This window comes from Raphanus sativus, unplaced genomic scaffold (assembly GCF_000801105.2).
Source record: "Raphanus sativus cultivar WK10039 unplaced genomic scaffold, ASM80110v3 Scaffold0344, whole genome shotgun sequence".
NCBI classification, from domain to species: Eukaryota; Viridiplantae; Streptophyta; class Magnoliopsida; order Brassicales; family Brassicaceae; genus Raphanus; species Raphanus sativus.
In genome coordinates, this window is record NW_026615664.1 from 1 (window position 1) to 16,971 (window position 16,971).

A 16,971-nucleotide genomic window follows, 5' to 3' on the forward strand; every position below is an offset into this window, starting at 1 on the left:
GGGTCGGGAAAGAACGCCTGTGGGTCCGGCTGATTCGGTCATCAGGTCGTGAATCCATCCTTAGGTTGCGTCCGGGTGCACTCGGGTCGATCCGTACACGGCTCTGTCCGTTGATCTGGTACGGCTGAATGGCTGAACCTCAGTTGGACTGATCTGATCGTCCTGAGTCTGCTCCAATCCTGGTCCAGGTCCTGGGTTCCATCATTCCCTCCCTCTTCAAAGGATTGACCACAAATCCGGATCATCTGCAAGAAAAGGAGATAAATCAGAAACATTAAAACTTGAAGAGATATCATACTTACCCTGAAGATCAAGCTGGTAAGCATTGTCATGGAGTTTCTTGAGAATCTGGAATGGACCATCGACCCGGGGCATGAGTTTGGACTTCCTTTGTTCCGGGAATCGTTCCTTCCTCAAATGGACCCAAACAAGATCACCTTCCTGGAAGATCACTTCTTTCCTCTTCTTGTCTGCAAGTCGTTTGTAGCCTTTGGACTTGGCTTCAATGTTGGCCCGACCTGTTCATGCAGCTTCTTGATCTTGTCCACTTTCCTCTTGCCATCTGTACTAACTCGTTCACTCAAAGGCAAATGTAAAAGATCAAGTGGAGACAAAGGATTAAATCCATAAACAACCTCAAAAGGAGAAAACTTAGTAGCTGAATGCAATGCATGATTGTAAGCAAACTCAACATGAGGCAAACATTCTTCCCAAGTCTTAAGATTCTTTTTAACCAAAGATCTAAGCAAAGCAGACAAGGTTCGATTAACTACTTCAGTTTGCCCATCAGTTTGCGGATGACAAGTTGTAGAGAACATCAATCTAGTACCTAGCTTAGACCACAAGGTCTTCCAAAAATAGCTAAGGAACTTAGCATCACGATCAGAGACAATGGTCTTAGGCATTCCATGCAATCTAACAACTTCCTTAAAGAATAAATCTGCAACTTGCACAGCATCATCAGTTTTGTGACATGGAATGAAATGAGCCATTTTCGGGAACCTATCAACAACCACAAAGATAGAATCTCGTCCAGCTTTGGACCTAGGCAAACGAAGCACAAAATTTCATAGAAATGTCTACCCAAGGATGAGAGGGAATGGGTAGAGCTGAGTACAAACCGTGGTTTGATGCTTTAGGCTTAGACTTCTTGCACACCACACATCGGCTACAGATCCTCTCAACATCTTTCATCAAACTCGGCCAATAGAAGTGGTCATGAACAGCCTTGTAAGTCTTCTTGACACCAAAGTGTCCCATAAGTCCTCCTCCATGAGCTTCCCTGAGAAACAACTCCCTCAAAGAACATTGGGGCACACACAAACGGTTATCAAAGAATAAGAAACCAGAACTTTGAAAGTATTTCCCATAAGCAACCTTGGTGCATTTTCGAAAAATCTCTTTAAAGTCCTGATCAGAGGCATAAAGATCCTTGATAAATTCAAAGCCAAGCAATTTAGTTTCAAGGGCTGAGAGAAGAGTATACCTTCGAGACAATGCATCGGCCACAACATTCTCCTTACCTTGTTTGTACTTGATCACATAAGGGAATGTCTCAATGAACTCCATCCAACGAGCATGCCTCTTGTTGAGCTTCTGCTGACCCTTAAGATGTCTTAGAGACTGATGGTCAGTGTGGATGATGAACTCCTTAGGCCAAAGATAGTGCTGCCACGTTTGAAGGGCTCTCACCAAGGCATAGAGTTCCTGGTCGTATGTGGGGTAGTTGAGCATGGCACCACCAAGCTTCTCACTGAAATAAGCTACTGGTTTTCCTTCCTGCATCAACACAGCACCAATACCAACACCAGAAGCATCACATTCGATCTCAAAAGCTTTAGAAAAATCTGGAAGTACAAGTAAAGGGCATTAGTCAACTTCCCTTTAAGGATTTCGAATGCTTCTTCTTGAGCTGGTCCCCATTTGAACCCCACGTTCTTCTTGATCACTTCAGTGAGAGGAGCGGCCAAGGTACTGAAGTTTTGAACAAATCGCCTATAGAAACCGGCAAGGCCATGGAAGCTTCTCACTTCACTACTGGTGGTCGGAATTGGCCAGTCTCGGATTTCTTGGACCTTCTGCTCGTCCACTCTCAAGCCATCTGCACCTACAACAAAACCTAGAAAGACCACATGATCTGTGCCAAAAGAACATTTTCCAAGGTTAGCAAACAAATGTTCCTTTCTAAGGACTTCAAGAACAGATTTCAGGTGTTGTTTGTGCTCATCAAGGCTTTTGCTGTAAATAAGAATGTCATCAAAGTAAACCACAACAAAATGACCAATAAAAGACCTCAAGACATGATTCATTAGGCGCATGAAAGTACTAGGTGCATTTGTGAGACCAAAGGGCATGACAAGCCACTCATACAAACCTAGTTTTGTTTTAAAGGCCGTTTTCCATTCATCACCTTCTTTCATCCTAATCTGATGATAGCCACTTTTCAAGTCTATCTTAGAAAAGTACTTAGAACCATGGAGTTCATCAAGCATATCATCAAGGCGAGGGATAGGATGTCGATACTTTACCGTGATGTTGTTTATGGCCCGGCAGTCCACACACATCCTCCAGGAGCCATCCTTCTTTGGTACAAGTAGAACAGGCACGGCACAGGGACTGAGACTCTCTCTGATGTATCCCTTCTCAAGCAAGTCGTTGATCTGTTTCTCCAGCTCCTTGGCCTCGACCGGATTGGTGCGGTATGCTGGTCGGTTCGGTAGAGAGGCGCCCGGGACGAGATCAATCTGATGCTCAATGCCTCTCACTGGTGGCAATCCTTTGGGATTTTCTTCTGGAAACACATCAGATTAATCCTGCAAGATACCTAAAAACTCACTCGGAATCTCCGGTGCAAGGTCAGAAGAAGATGAGGCCAAAGAGACTCTTTATAAACAAGTAAGAGAAATGGCTTTTGAGAGCAAAGAGACTTCCTTACCTGACTTTCTTTGACAAAGAAGTTGGAGTTTCTGGTACTGGTCTCGGGTTTATCAGCCTTAGAGTCTTGGTCTCGGTTCTTCTTAAGTTGGACATGGTCTTGATGGACTTCCGAAGGTGACAAAGGCACCAAGGTGATCTTCTTTCCTTTGTGATCAAACGAGTGCCTGTTTGTGAAGCCATCATGCACTGCCTTCTTGTCAAATTGCCAAGGCCGGCCCAAGAGAACATGGCAAGCATTGATGGGAAGCACATTGCACACAACCTCATCCTCGTATCGGCCAATGGAGAGTGGAACTGTGACTTGCTCTTTCACATACTGTTCTCCAGCCTCATTGAGCCACTCCAACCTGAAAGGACGAGAAAGAGGCCGAGTAACAAGCCCAAGTTTCTTTACAAGAGTGTCAAGTGCTTCTTCCTCATCATCAGTATCATACACTAGTCCGAGATCCTCCTTGTCTTCTTCAGATTCGACTTCTCCATTCTCCAAGAGTACCATCACCTTTTGGTTTGGACATCGGTTGGCATAGTGGCCAAGGCCATGACACCTAAAGCATTGGATGTCTCTGGTTCGTTTGGGAGCCTCTTCTTTCTTTTCTCTATCAACACGAGCAGGGACATTAGTCTTAAAAGCTGTATTTGTTGTGGAAGAAGACTTACCCTTGTCTTGATAGTTTGGCTTGGAAGCAAAGGTCGGTTTTGAAGCAAAGGTCGATTTGGAGAGACCTTTTCTCTTGAGTTGTTGTTCAATCAGCACGGCCTTCTGTAGCATCTGTTCCATGCTGTCATAGTCTTCCACCTCCATGCGGTCTTGTATGTCTCGGTTGAGCCCGGTGAGAAATCTAGCCATGGTGGCGTCCAGGGGCTCATCTACATCAGCTTTGATCATCAAGGTCTCCATCTCCTGGTGATAGTCCTCAACTGTCTTAGAACCTTGAAGCAAGCGCCTGAGTTTATGGTGTAGATCTCTGTGGTAATGGTCGGGAACAAAGCGTTTCCTCATCAGCATTGAAAGCTCATCCCATGTATCAACTGGCGCCTCACCTGATCTCCTCCTGCTAGTCACAACTCGATCATACCAGTTAATAGCATCGCCAGTAAACTCAGCAGCAGCAAGTCTAACCTTTTTAATATCAGAAAAGTTTTGACAATCAAAAACAAGTTCAATCTTTCTTTCCCATTCAAGAAAAGCATCTGGATCATTCTTGCCATCAAAACTTGGAATTTTCAATTTCAAACCACCCAATCCATCATTAGTTCTTTCATTTCTACCAAATGGATTGACATCACCTTGGTTTTGTTGTCTAGGAGCTCTCCTTGGTCGGTTGATGGACTGATCATCATCATAGGAATCTTCCCGGATCTCAAGGTCGGACCGGCTGTGTCTCCTTGGGCGGTCACGCCTGGTTCTGGTTCGGGACTGAGCTGGTCGGCCCTGAAGTTCATCCAGCCTAAGATGGATCGCCTCCAAACCTGTATTCAACAAGTTAGACATAGAATCATTGAGAGCACGCATTTGCAAGTTAGATAATCCAGCAACAGAATTTCCGGGTCTGTTTCTTTCTTCTTCACTGCCCATGGTTTCCTGAAAACTTAAACAAGGCAAAGTTAGAGTAAAAGCCTCACACTCTCAGGTGTTTATCTCACCCACACACGTGTTTCACTCAAATTTTTGGTAATCACACAAGAGAGTTCCTCCCAAAGTTCTAAGAGAGCAAACAAGATCACCCAATGAGAAAATCCAAGTGAACACAAATGACCAAGAGAGAAAGATAAGAGATTTCAAAGGGGAACCCGCCTTAACCACCTCAAAGGCCGGATTTATCTTCGGCCAGCAGGCTTTCTCTTCCACCACCACACCACAAACAATCAAACTTTGAAACTTTCGTTTTTTTTTTTTTTTTTTTTAATGGGGGTAATGAGGGGCCCGGGTTCAAGATAGATAGATGAAGAAGTGTTTAGAAGAAATGGAGAGATGAGAAAGATGGATAGAAAAAGAGTTACCGGAAGAGTGGCTCTGATACCACTTGATAGAACCAAAATACGGATCACTCTACCGGTACGGATGATATGAACTCAGATCCGAGAGGATTGAGAACTGGTGGATTGAAGGGTGACACTAAGGGTTGCGGAAGCCCAAAGATACTACCAGAGTTTCGAAGGTTGCCAGATGTGACGCACCGGTCCAACACAACGAAGGTGTTTCACTCGGAGATAACCTCACCAAGCAAACTATGAATGTTCTTGAGACAAAGAACAATGAGAAAAAACTCAAAAATAGCAAAGCAAAATCGATTGTCATTTTATTCATGAGAGACTCACTTATTTATAGTGTTTGTGAGTCAAAGAAACATAAAGAGAATTATTGGAAAAGACAAAATTGAAAATAGAAATGTTGAAAACAAGACATAGAAAATATAAAATTGACCAAGACCAGTCAAAGTTCGGAAATTGATGAAGACTTGGCAAGGTTCATTGACTGTCCAGGTTCGTGATTCGTCCAGGTTCATCCTGTGATGATCAGGTCGTCCGCGGTAAGGAGCAGGACGGACGCAAGGCTGCCCGCATGGTTGATCATCGATGATCCATGAACGGATGAAGAGATAGCTCGACCCAAATCTTCAGAGAGCCTAAGTAACATCCCTTTGGAGAAGTTGGACGCATCGATCATCATGAAATCATCAAAGTGGTCGGAAAGGTCGAGATCAGCCTGATCCGGGCGTGCGGTACGTCCCAAACGGGCCAGGAAAGACATGCTAAGTCCGGAATCAGATTTATCTCGATGATCATGGGTTCTGGCTTGACTGTTGGCTCTAGAATGACGAATGGGTCGGGGAAGAACGCCTGTGGGTCGGCTGATTCGGTCATCAGGTCGTGAATCCATCCTTAGGTCGCGTCCGGGTGCACTCGGGTCGATCCGGTACACGGCTCTGTCCGTTGATCTGGTACGGCTGAATGGTTGAACCTCAGTTGGACTGATCTGATCGTCCTGAGTCTGCTCCAAGTCCTGGTCCAGGTCCTGGGTTCCATCACCACCCGTCGAGCAGAGACGAAAGTCGGCCTTAGTGATCCGACAGTGCCGAGTGGAAGGGTCGTCGGTCAACTGATAAAAGTTGTTCTAGGGATAACAGGCTGATCTTCTCCAAGACCTAACATCGACAGGAAGGTTTGGCACCTCGATGTCGGCTCTTCGCAACATGGGGCTGTAGTATGTTCCAAGGGTTGGGCTGTTCACCCATTAAAGCGGTACGTGAGCTGGGTTCAGAACGTCGTGAGACAGTTCGGTCCATATTCGGTGTGGGTGTTAGAGCATTGAGAGGACCTTTCCCTAGTACGAGAGGACCGGGAAGGACGCACCTCTGGTGTACCAGTTATCGTGCCCACGGTAAACGCTGGGTAGCCATGTGCGGAGCGGATAACTGCTAAAAGAATCTAAGTAGTAAGCCCACCCCAAGATGAGTGCTCTCATGTTCCGACTTCCCTAGAGCCTCCGTAGCTCATCCGAGACAGCAACGGGTTCTCCACCCCTGCGGGGATGGAGTGACAAAAGTTTTGAGAATTCAAGAGAAGGTCACGGCGAGACGAGCCGTTTATCATTACGATAGGTGTCAAGTGGAAGTGCAGTTATGTATGCAGCTGAGGCATCGTAACAGACCGGTAGACTTGAAACTTGTTCCTACATGACCTGATCAATTCTATCAGGCACTCGCTATCTATTTTCAGAGTTCAACTCTTTGACAACACGGAAAACCATTGTTCAACTCTTTGACAACATGAAAAAACCAAAAATTCTGCCCTTTTTTCAATTCATCCCTGGAGTTGAAAACCTCCTTCAAGAATTGTCTTTGATCCAATCCGTAGGAATCAATAGAAAAGGAAAATCCCTTATGATACACCAGATCCGGATCGGTTATTGATAGAGTGAATAGATCTGCCATTTTCTGAAATCTCTCTTCTGACTCAAAATTGTGGCGTAACGTGTATCCCCCCTCTTCCGTTCATGGAATAGATGGAATAAATAAAAATGGATTTTTGTTCAAGAATGAAATCTTATTGGAACTGTCCATATCCAGTTCATCCTTCAGAACCGTATCACATCCTAGATCTGATGAAATAGGATGAATTGAGACGGTATTTTGTAAATACGCAATTATCTTGAATATATTAACTATTTCTTTATTTTCTGATCGCCTGGAAGGGATAAAAGAAACAGCTTGTTCTTTCTTCAATAATTTCTGATCCCTAGTGGACCTCTCAGTAGGATTCGAACCCAGATGAAGTTCTGACAATCTGTCAGAGAAAAAAGAATGAATGACTCTTGTAGAATTCCAAAAAAAAAAAATCTTCGCTTTTTTCCGGAAGCAGATGATTATTCATTCGCTTTTCATGTTCCGTGAATAGCCGGGCATGGAGGAATATCCAGAAAGGTATTGAGGGAATCAGTCTGATTCTATCTCTCTTCCTTCTGTTTGAATAAAGGAAGGATCCCAAAAAAGCGATCTTTCTTTTCGTTGTTGAATCTCTCTTTGATTGATCAAAGTGTGATAGTGATATTCTGAATCGTCATTACTAATGGAATCGAAAGGATCTATGAATTGATCAGAAGATCCGTTCAATTGGCTAGAATTTGTTACTTGAACGAAACTAGATCTTGTAGAATCATATTGAATATTTGACGATACATTTCGTACCTTGCTAAAGAATCTATCCTTGTTTACCAACCACACATTGTCTAACCAAATCAAATTCTCTCTCGATATTTTCCTCAAAAAATCCGATTCGTGCGGATTCTTCCCCCAACTAACGAAGATATCTTGGTGGAATTGCCACATATGAAATTGAGCACAATTTTGCAAAGAAATAGTCCGCTTGTTTCTCAAGAAGAGATGGGAAACATGCTCCATATCATTTGATTGAATAGTTGACCCACCTCCTTGTTGTTTGAAGAAACCCTCCACCTCAATCGGTATTTTTTTCACGAAAATCAAACATGAGATAAGAAATCCAGTCTTTCGCTAAGATCTGGATCAGTCGAGTATTCAGCTTTTAATTGTGACTAGCATCTTTTACACATTTGTATGAAGAAATGATTCATCCAGATCTGCGGTAGAGTTTGTTAGACCATGACTGATCCTTAAAGGAATGAACGGAAAAATAGCTATTTTTGTGGAATGACCAGTCTATTTTTGATACAACCAATCGAGTTGCCAGTGCAGGTTTGGGAAGATATCGCTATGGATTTTATAAAGGGTCTGCCGACATCACAAGGGGTTAATGTGATTCTTGTAGTTGTCGACATGTTGAGTAAATACGTGCATTTTATGACATTGAGGCATCCCTTTACAGCTGTAGATGTGGCAAAGAAGTTTGCTCAGGAGGTTATTCGGCTACATGGATATCCTAAGTCTATTATCTCTGACCGCGATAGAATTTTCCTCAGCAAGTTCAGGAAGGAGTGCTTCAGGCTTTCGGGTACAAGACTTCGCTTCAGTACGGCGTTTCACCCGCAGTCCGATGGACAATCTGAAGTGTTGAATAGATGTTTGGAGACGTATCTTCGATGCTTCGCCTCCACACATCCAAAGACGTGGGCCAAGTATCTTACATGGGCAGAGCTTTGGTATAACACAGCTTATCATACAGCTTTGAAGTGTACGCCTTTCAAAGTGGTCTACGATCGAGAACCACTACACTTGTTGTCGTATGAGCCGGGATCAACAGTGAACTTTGAGCTGGAGTCTGCGTTGCAAGAGAGAGATCGATTGTTGGTGTCAATTAAGGACAATCTTGTGAGGGCTCAGGAGCTGATGAAAAATAATGCTGATAAGCATAGGAGAGACTTGGAGTTTGATGTCGGAGCTAAGGTATACCTGAAACTGAGACCGTATCGTCAGCATTCAGTCAGTCGCAGGTTGTTTCAGAAATTGGCAGCTCGATATTACGGTACATTTGAGGTGATTGGAAGAGTTGGGAAGGTTGCTTATCGGCTACAGTTACCAGAGACTTCACGCATTCATCCGGTCTTTCACATATCTCAGTTAAAACCGGTGATTGGTACTTCTGCAGTGGTTTCGGAGCTCCCACCTGTCTTGGACGCTAATGATGAAGTGGTAATTGAGCAGAGGAGATTTTGGATACTCGTTATGATGAAGCGGGGTACTTGGAGGTATTGATCAAATGGCGAAACATTCCTGATCACGAGACATCTTGGCTACGCGCAAATGAAGTGAAGCATCAGTTTCCAACGTTTTCACTTGAGGACAAGCTGAAACTCGTGAACGGGGGTATTGATATGCTAAGAAGAGTTTATGTGAGAAAGATAAAGGAGGATGAGAGAGTATCAGAGCAAGAAGAACAGAGGGAACGGGTTGATTGAGATAAAGAATGATGACGTGGAAGAATTGTTACAAGTTGTTACAAATATAATAAAAGAATGTACTTGGGCCTTAGCTATAAAAGGACCCAAGAGTAATGAGTCAGTTAGACAGTTAGAGTCTTTGGACTTGCTATTCGATTGAGAGCAAGAGAGTCTTGTGGCTTGATCTCGGTTTGTGAGATTAAGAGTTGGGCGGATCTTACTCAATAAACATTCAAGTTCTATCAGTCCCGTGCTTCAGTAACGTTCGACAGACTGTGGACTTGTGTCCGTGTTGGTATCGTCTGTTTTAACACTGGAGAAGCTTTTGCTTGATCTCTGGAGGCGGAGAGCACAACGAACAATCTCAAGGACAACAAAGTGCAAGAGTGTGGTTCCGCCATCAGTTCGTTTGACGTCCGAGAGTTTCGATAGTGTGTCTAGCTTGAAAGCTTGTGCGTCATCACAGAAAGTTCTGACATTCATTATGTTTCATGTCTTGAGAACTGCTTCTAGTAGTTTAGGAACAGTCTGCTGTTTTTTAGTTTCTTGCAAGCCACCTGAGACCAAAAGACGCAAACACTAAGAGATCTGTATGACAGAAGGTTCAAAGGTCAGAACCTTGGACAAATCAGAAAAGACACAAACATTTAAGGTCTGCACTTTAGACATAACGAATCTGCCCAGAACAGCATAAGGTTTCATCACGAAATCATATATATATATATATAAGACACTTATCGATTTTGACCATCTGCTTTTAAAAACAAATCTAAGATGTAATATAAGATGCTTAACAACTTGATCATAGGCTTTTTAAAAAAACAAATTTAAGATCTAATATAAGATGTTTGTCGATACAAATACTTCAGCCGAGTAACAATAAACTGGGAAGATCAACCCAGTGGGAGACGCGGCTGATCGCTACACAACAGTATCGGAGGAAAATATTTTCTAATTATCTTTCTATGGTTGATAGAGAAGATTAACTGTGAGGGGTCGTGAAGATTTCATCATACTTGCTCAACCCTCTCTTATGCATAGGTGAAGGAAACAGAGAGGTCGACATCTGGGATAAATGAAAATAACATTTATTGGTGGAATTAAAAGGAAACCGGTGAACAATAGGGGAGACTAAGATTTGATAGAAGAAACCATTGTGTGTTGCAGAGTAAGATTAGCGGAGACGGCAGGTTGCAGAGTCGCAGAAGAAAGAAAAGGAGGAAGCCCAATAGTCAAACACAAAACGCAGAGTTTGGTTTTAATAACCAACAATTCCTTTAAAACGAAGCTGACCAAATAATCAGAGAACCAAAATCAAATAGCGTAAATTCGTAAACTTAAAACCAAACCAAAAAACGTGGGCCCACAATTATTAAAAAAACGATGATGTGGACACTCTTAGAAAAGAAAAAAGTGTCCCATTATATATATGATTTGATTTACGTAATTGGAAGTAACCAATTAGGTTTACGAAAAAACCTAGAAATCGATCACTGATCCAATTTGAGTATTTCTGCAGGATATACCTCAACAGAAAACTGAAGAGTAACGGCAGCAAGTAATTGAGTTCAGTAGTTCCTCATATAAAATTATTGATTCTAGAGATAAAGTAATAAGGAGAAGACTTCAAGCACTGACGGAACCATAAGCGCCCCTTATTTCAAAGAGAGGAGGATGGGTTATTCACATTTCATTTGATGGTCAAAGGCGAATTGAAAGTTAAGCAGTGGTTATTCTAAAGATTTCCCTGGAGAAAAATAGAGATGTCTCCTACGTTACCCATAATATGTGGAAGTATCGACGTAATTTCATATAGTCATTCAGTCTGAATGCTACATGAAGAACATAACTCAGATGACGGAATGGGAAGACCTAGTGTGTAGAAGATCATAACATAAGTTATTCCGCAGATCACACTCAAGTTGATTATGTTTTGCCTCTTATTCGGAGAAAGACGATCAAACAATTCCCAATCATGGCCCTTGCGGATCAGATCATCCATATAATATACAAAAATAAACTCCAGATATTTGATATCTTTCTTTTTAAATGAGATATAAATTCCAGCGACGGTTTCATTAGGTATCTTACAACAAAAATCCCTCTTTTCGATCCAGTTTCTCCACCACCACGAACTCCAGTTAGATTCCGACATGATACACTTTTTAGTTATTGGGAGAACCCGAGTACTCTCTTTCGGATCCCAGAAACAGCTCTCAGAGATCTTTTTTTCCTTTTGTAAGATAAGGAGCCAAACAATCAACCTATTGATATTGGAAGACTCAAAAGATTCTTCTGATGTATCATTTCTGGGTCCAATGGAATTCATAGGTATAGGAAGAAGCCCTTTCAAATAGAGAATTTTGCTTTACGCCATATTTTGATTGTTAATACGATATAGAAGGGCCGCTACTACAAATAGTACTACACCCTTGATCGTGAAATATCGATTGCTTGTTGAACCCTGTGAATTGCGCAAAAGTAGGATACTAAAAATTCGAGGGTCCAAGAGTTTTCTAAAACGTTCTTGGTTGAAAAAAAAATGAATGAAAGATCCCACTGAATTGATTCGGGTCCATGAATCTAAGAAATAGTGAGAATTCTTGATCTCTCTCACTATATCTCTCAATTCGAAAATCCAGGATTTGAATTGATGTCCTTTAATTGATTCTTCCTAAATTGCATTGATTTATCCTAAAGATTTCATTCAAAATTGGAATTTGGTTATTCCATGTACGAGGATCCCCACTAAGCATCCATGGCTGAATGGTTAAAACACCCAACTCATAATTGGCGAATTCGTAGGTTCAATTCCTATTGGATGCACGCCAATGGGACCCTCCAATAAGTCTATTGGAATTGGCTCTGTATCAATAGAATCTTCTCATCATCTATACATAACGAATTGGTGTGGTATATTTATATCATTATATATGAACAGTAAAAACTAGCATTCTTATTGAGACTAGAACTCATAGGGAAGAAAATCGATTATGGATGGAATCAAATATGCAGTATTTATAGACAAAATATTCGGCTATTGGGGAAAAATCAATAAACTTTTAATGTCGAATCAGGATCAACTAGGACAGAAATAAAGCATTGTGTCAAACTCTTCTTTGGTGTCAAGGTAATAGCTATGAATAGTCATCTACTCCCCATAAAGGTTAAAAGAATGGGACCTATTCTGGGAACATACAATGCATTACAAACGTATGATCATTATGCTTCAACCGGTTTATTCTATTCCACCTCTTAGAAAGAAAAGAACTTAAATCAAAATATTTAATTACAAAACTTCTACCCCGAGAACACGCAATGGAGCCGTAGACAGTCAAGTGAAATCCAATCCACAATATAATTTGATCTATGGGCAGCATCATTGTGGTAAAGGTCGTAATGCCAGAGGAATCATTACAGTAAGGCATAGAGGGGGAGGTCATAAGCGTCTATACCGTAAAATAGATTTTCGACGAAATACAAAAAGACATATATGGTAGAATCGTAACCATAGAATATGACCCTAATCGAAATGCATACATTTGTCTCATACACTATGAGGATGGTGAGAAGAGGTATATTTTACATCCCAGAGGGGCTATAATTGGATACCATTGTTTCTGGCACAGAAGTTCCTATAAAAATGGGAAAAGCCCTACCTTTGAGTGCGGTTTGAACTGTTTGATTTACGTAATTGGAAGTAACCAATTAGGTTTACGAAAAAACCTAGAAATCGATCACTGAGCCAATTTGAGTACCTCTGCAGGATAGACCTCAACAGAAAACTGAAGAGTAACGGCAGCAAGTGATTGAGTTCAGTAGTTCCTCATATAAAATTATTGACTCTAGAGATAAAGTAATAAGGAGAAGAAAAAATTGTTTCAAGCACCGACAGAACCATAAGCGCCCCTTGTTTCAAAGAGAGGAGGATGGGTTATTCACATTTCATTTGATGGTCAGAGGCGAATTGAAAGTTAAGCAGTGGTTATTCTAAAGATTCCCCTGGAGAAAAATAGAGATGTCTCCTACGTTACCCATAATATGTGGAAGTATCGACGTAATTTCATATAGTCATTCAGTCTGAATGCTACATGAAGAACATACGCCAGATGACAGAATGGGAAGACCTAGTATGTAGAAGATCATAAGTTATTCCGCAGATTTTGATTCCTATATATCCACTCTCGTGGTACTTCTACCATATATAGACGAATTCTACGATATATATAAGATCCATCCGTATAAATATCATCATCTACATTCAGAAAGCCGTATGCTTTGGAAGAAGCTTGTACAGTTTGAGAAGGGGTTTTGATTGATCAAAAAGAAGAATCTACTTCAACTGATACACCCTTAGGCACGGCCATACATAATATAGAAATCACACTTGAAAGGGTGGACAATTAGCTAGAGCAGCGGGTGCTGTAGCGAAACTAATTGCAAAGGAGGGGAAATCGGCCACATTAAATTCTCTGTTGAGATATTTGAGAGTTATTTAACTTGAGTTACGAGAATACGAATGTTACGGACGCTTTTTATGAAAAAAATAGTTAGGGCTTCAATACTGGCTAATTGATTTAATGTTTTAATTTTATAAAGAGAGTTAACTTCTACTCATCGCATTTTTTCTCGAGCCATACGAGGCCAAAACCTCTTATACGTTTCTCGGGGGGCGGGGGGGGGGGGTTATTATTCATATACATCTATCCCAATGAGCTGTTTATTGAATCGTTGCAATTGATGTTCGATCCCGAAGAGAAGGAAGAGATCTTCGGAAGGTGGTGTTTTATGATCCGATAACTAATCAAACTTATTTAAATCTTCCTGCTATTCTCGATTTCCTTAAAAAGGGCTCTCAACCAACAAGAACAGTTCATGATATTTCAAAAAAGGCATGGATTTTTACGTAATTTAAGTATTAATAAAACTAAATTGAATTAATGAACTATAAAAAAAGAGGATGTTAAAGACTCATATATAGCTTGGTATCAAATTTGATCTACTCTTTTCTTTCCTCCTCTTTCTTTCGTTTCCATCATATTTATTTTGATTTATTAGAATTTCCATTTATTATTAATATTCTTCCTAAAGGTATGAAAACTCACAAATATCCTGCTAAAAACTACCATGTTTTATAATAATTAACAAAATTATAAAAATAACTTTTGGATCTATATAAATTCTAAAATTTTTGTATAAATACAAAATTTTATTGTATAAAAAATATAGAAAATAATACTGTAAAATACATGATATATTAATCTATTAATTCTTAATCATAATATATATTTATATTAATATATTACTTTAACTAAATATATATTATTATTATTTTACTAAATATATATTATTATTTTATATGAATAACTAAATAAATATATTATTATATGAATAATGAAAGGTCATAAAAAGGTCTAAAAAGTATATATATATATATATATATATATATATATATATATATATAAAGATTTGAGATTATCCTATTCGGCTTAGTTTTCATTCATTGTGTGAACTAACAAACCACGGGTTAAATTTTTTTTCCTATTCTTTTCGCTATAATAAAAATGTACAATCATATTGACAACAGTGTATGGACCAAATATAATTATATCATAGAGAAATAGATCTATTTATCCCTGACGCACACATGACTGGATTTTTCTTTATTCAGCTTTTATCTACATATTTGCTGTACTTTCTTTTCTTTTTTTTGGGGGGCGGGGGGTTGCTAACTCAACGGTCTGAGTATTCAGCTTTTAAGTGTGACTAGCAAATTTTACACATTTGTATGAAGAAAATGATTCATCCAGATCTGCGGTAGAGTTTGTAAGACCACGACTGATCCTTAAAGGAATGAACGGAAAAATAGCATGTCGTATCAAGGGAGAATTCAGATACCTTTTTCTGATCGGTACAACCTTGTCGAAAAAAAAAGAAGATTCCAATTTGGGTAGAGTGAATAAATATAAATGGATGGATTAAAAAACCAGTTTTCCTTATTCTAAGAAAAAAAAAGAAACGAGTTCCATTCGTAATTTAAAAAATTACCCGATCTAATTAAATGTTAAAAATAGATTAGTACCTAATACAGATATAGGAAGGAATTTTTTTCGTGCGTGTTATTATCAATTTTTTCGTGAGTCCTAATTATTTTTTCCCTAGTCAGTTTGGGTTTAGCTTGGAGATGAATGTGTAAAAGACGCAGTATATTCATAATATATATTTCCAAAATCAAATGAGCGATTAGGTCAAAAAAATAAAGGAATTCTAATCATCTTGTTTTGTTATTCTAATAATATAACGAACAGAAGCCTATTAAAATAGAGAATTCAGTTAGCAGTCTACCTGTTTATGAGGTATTTATTGCTTTTGTAATCTTATACCTTATTTTGACTGTATCGCACTATGTGTCATTTCATAACTCAAGAAAATAAAGACTTTTACTTTTAGTTCAAACCAAATTTCAATCCAAATGGAGAAATTTCAAGGATATTTAGAGTTCGATGGGGCTCAGCAACAGAGTTTTCTATTTCCACTTTTTTGGAAGTATATATATATGTATTTGCTTATGATCACTGTTTAAATAGATTAAATATAACTCGCCTTATTTTCTTGAAAAATGCTGATTATGACAATTTGGTTATTCACCATGTACGAGGATCCTCACTAAGCATCCATGGCTGAATGGTTAAAGCGCCCAACTCATAATTGGCGAATTCATAGGTTCAATTCCTATTGGATGCACGCAAATGGGACCCTCCAATAAGTCTATTGGAATTGGCTCTGTATCAATGGAATCTTTTCATCATCTATACATAACGAATTGGTGTGGTATATTCATATCATAATATATGAACAGTAAAAACTAGCATTCTTATTGAGACTAGATCTCAGAGGGAAGAAAATCGATTATGGATGGAATCAAATATGCAGTATTTACAGACAAAATATTCGGCTATTGGGGAAAAATCAATATACTTTTAATGTCGAATCAGGATCAACTAGGACAGAAATAAAGCATTGGGTCAAACTCTTCTTTGGTGTCAAGGTAATAGCTATGAATAGTCATCGACTCCCCGGAAAAGTTAGAGAATGGGACCTATTCTGGGACATACAATGCATTACAGACATATGATCATTATGCTTCAACCGGTTTATTCTATTCCACCTCTTAGAAAGAAAAGAACTTAAATCAAAATATTCAATAGCATGGCGATATATTTATACAAAACTTCTACCCCGAGAACACGCAATGGAGCCGTAGACAGTCAAGTGAAATCCAATCCACAAAATAATTTGATCTATGGACAGCATCATTATGGTAAAGGTCGTAATGCCAGAGGAATCATTACAGTAAGGCATAGAAGGGGAGGTCATAAGCGTCTATACCGTAAAATAGATTTTCGACCAAAAACAAAAGACATATATGGTAGAATCGTAACCATAGAATATGACTCTAATCGAAATGCATACATTTGTCTCATACACTATGAGGATGGTGAGAAGAGATATATTTTACATCCCGGAGGGGCTATAATTGGAGATACCATTGTTTTTGGCAACAAAGGATACGCCACTTCTGATGAATAAATGGAAATTTTATTTTGTTATTTTATGGCATTGTTATTTTTCCGTATGGATTCAATCGCAAAAGGTTAATATAAATCAATTATCTAAAG

At 39.6% G+C, this 16,971-nt stretch overlaps 1 non-coding gene and 1 pseudogene across 1 annotated transcript; one reads left to right on the forward strand and one right to left on the reverse strand.

Annotated features, from left to right (window-relative positions):
- Nucleotides 1-259: 259 nt before the first annotated feature.
- On the reverse strand, nt 260-10,567 carry LOC130501948 (uncharacterized; annotated as a pseudogene).
- A 5,395-nt stretch (nt 10,568-15,962) lies between these two features.
- On the forward strand, nt 15,963-16,036 carry TRNAM-CAU (transfer RNA methionine (anticodon CAU)). The gene has a single exon. It is a non-coding gene; the product is annotated as a tRNA-Met (tRNA).
- The last annotated feature ends 935 nt before the right edge of the window (nt 16,037-16,971 follow it).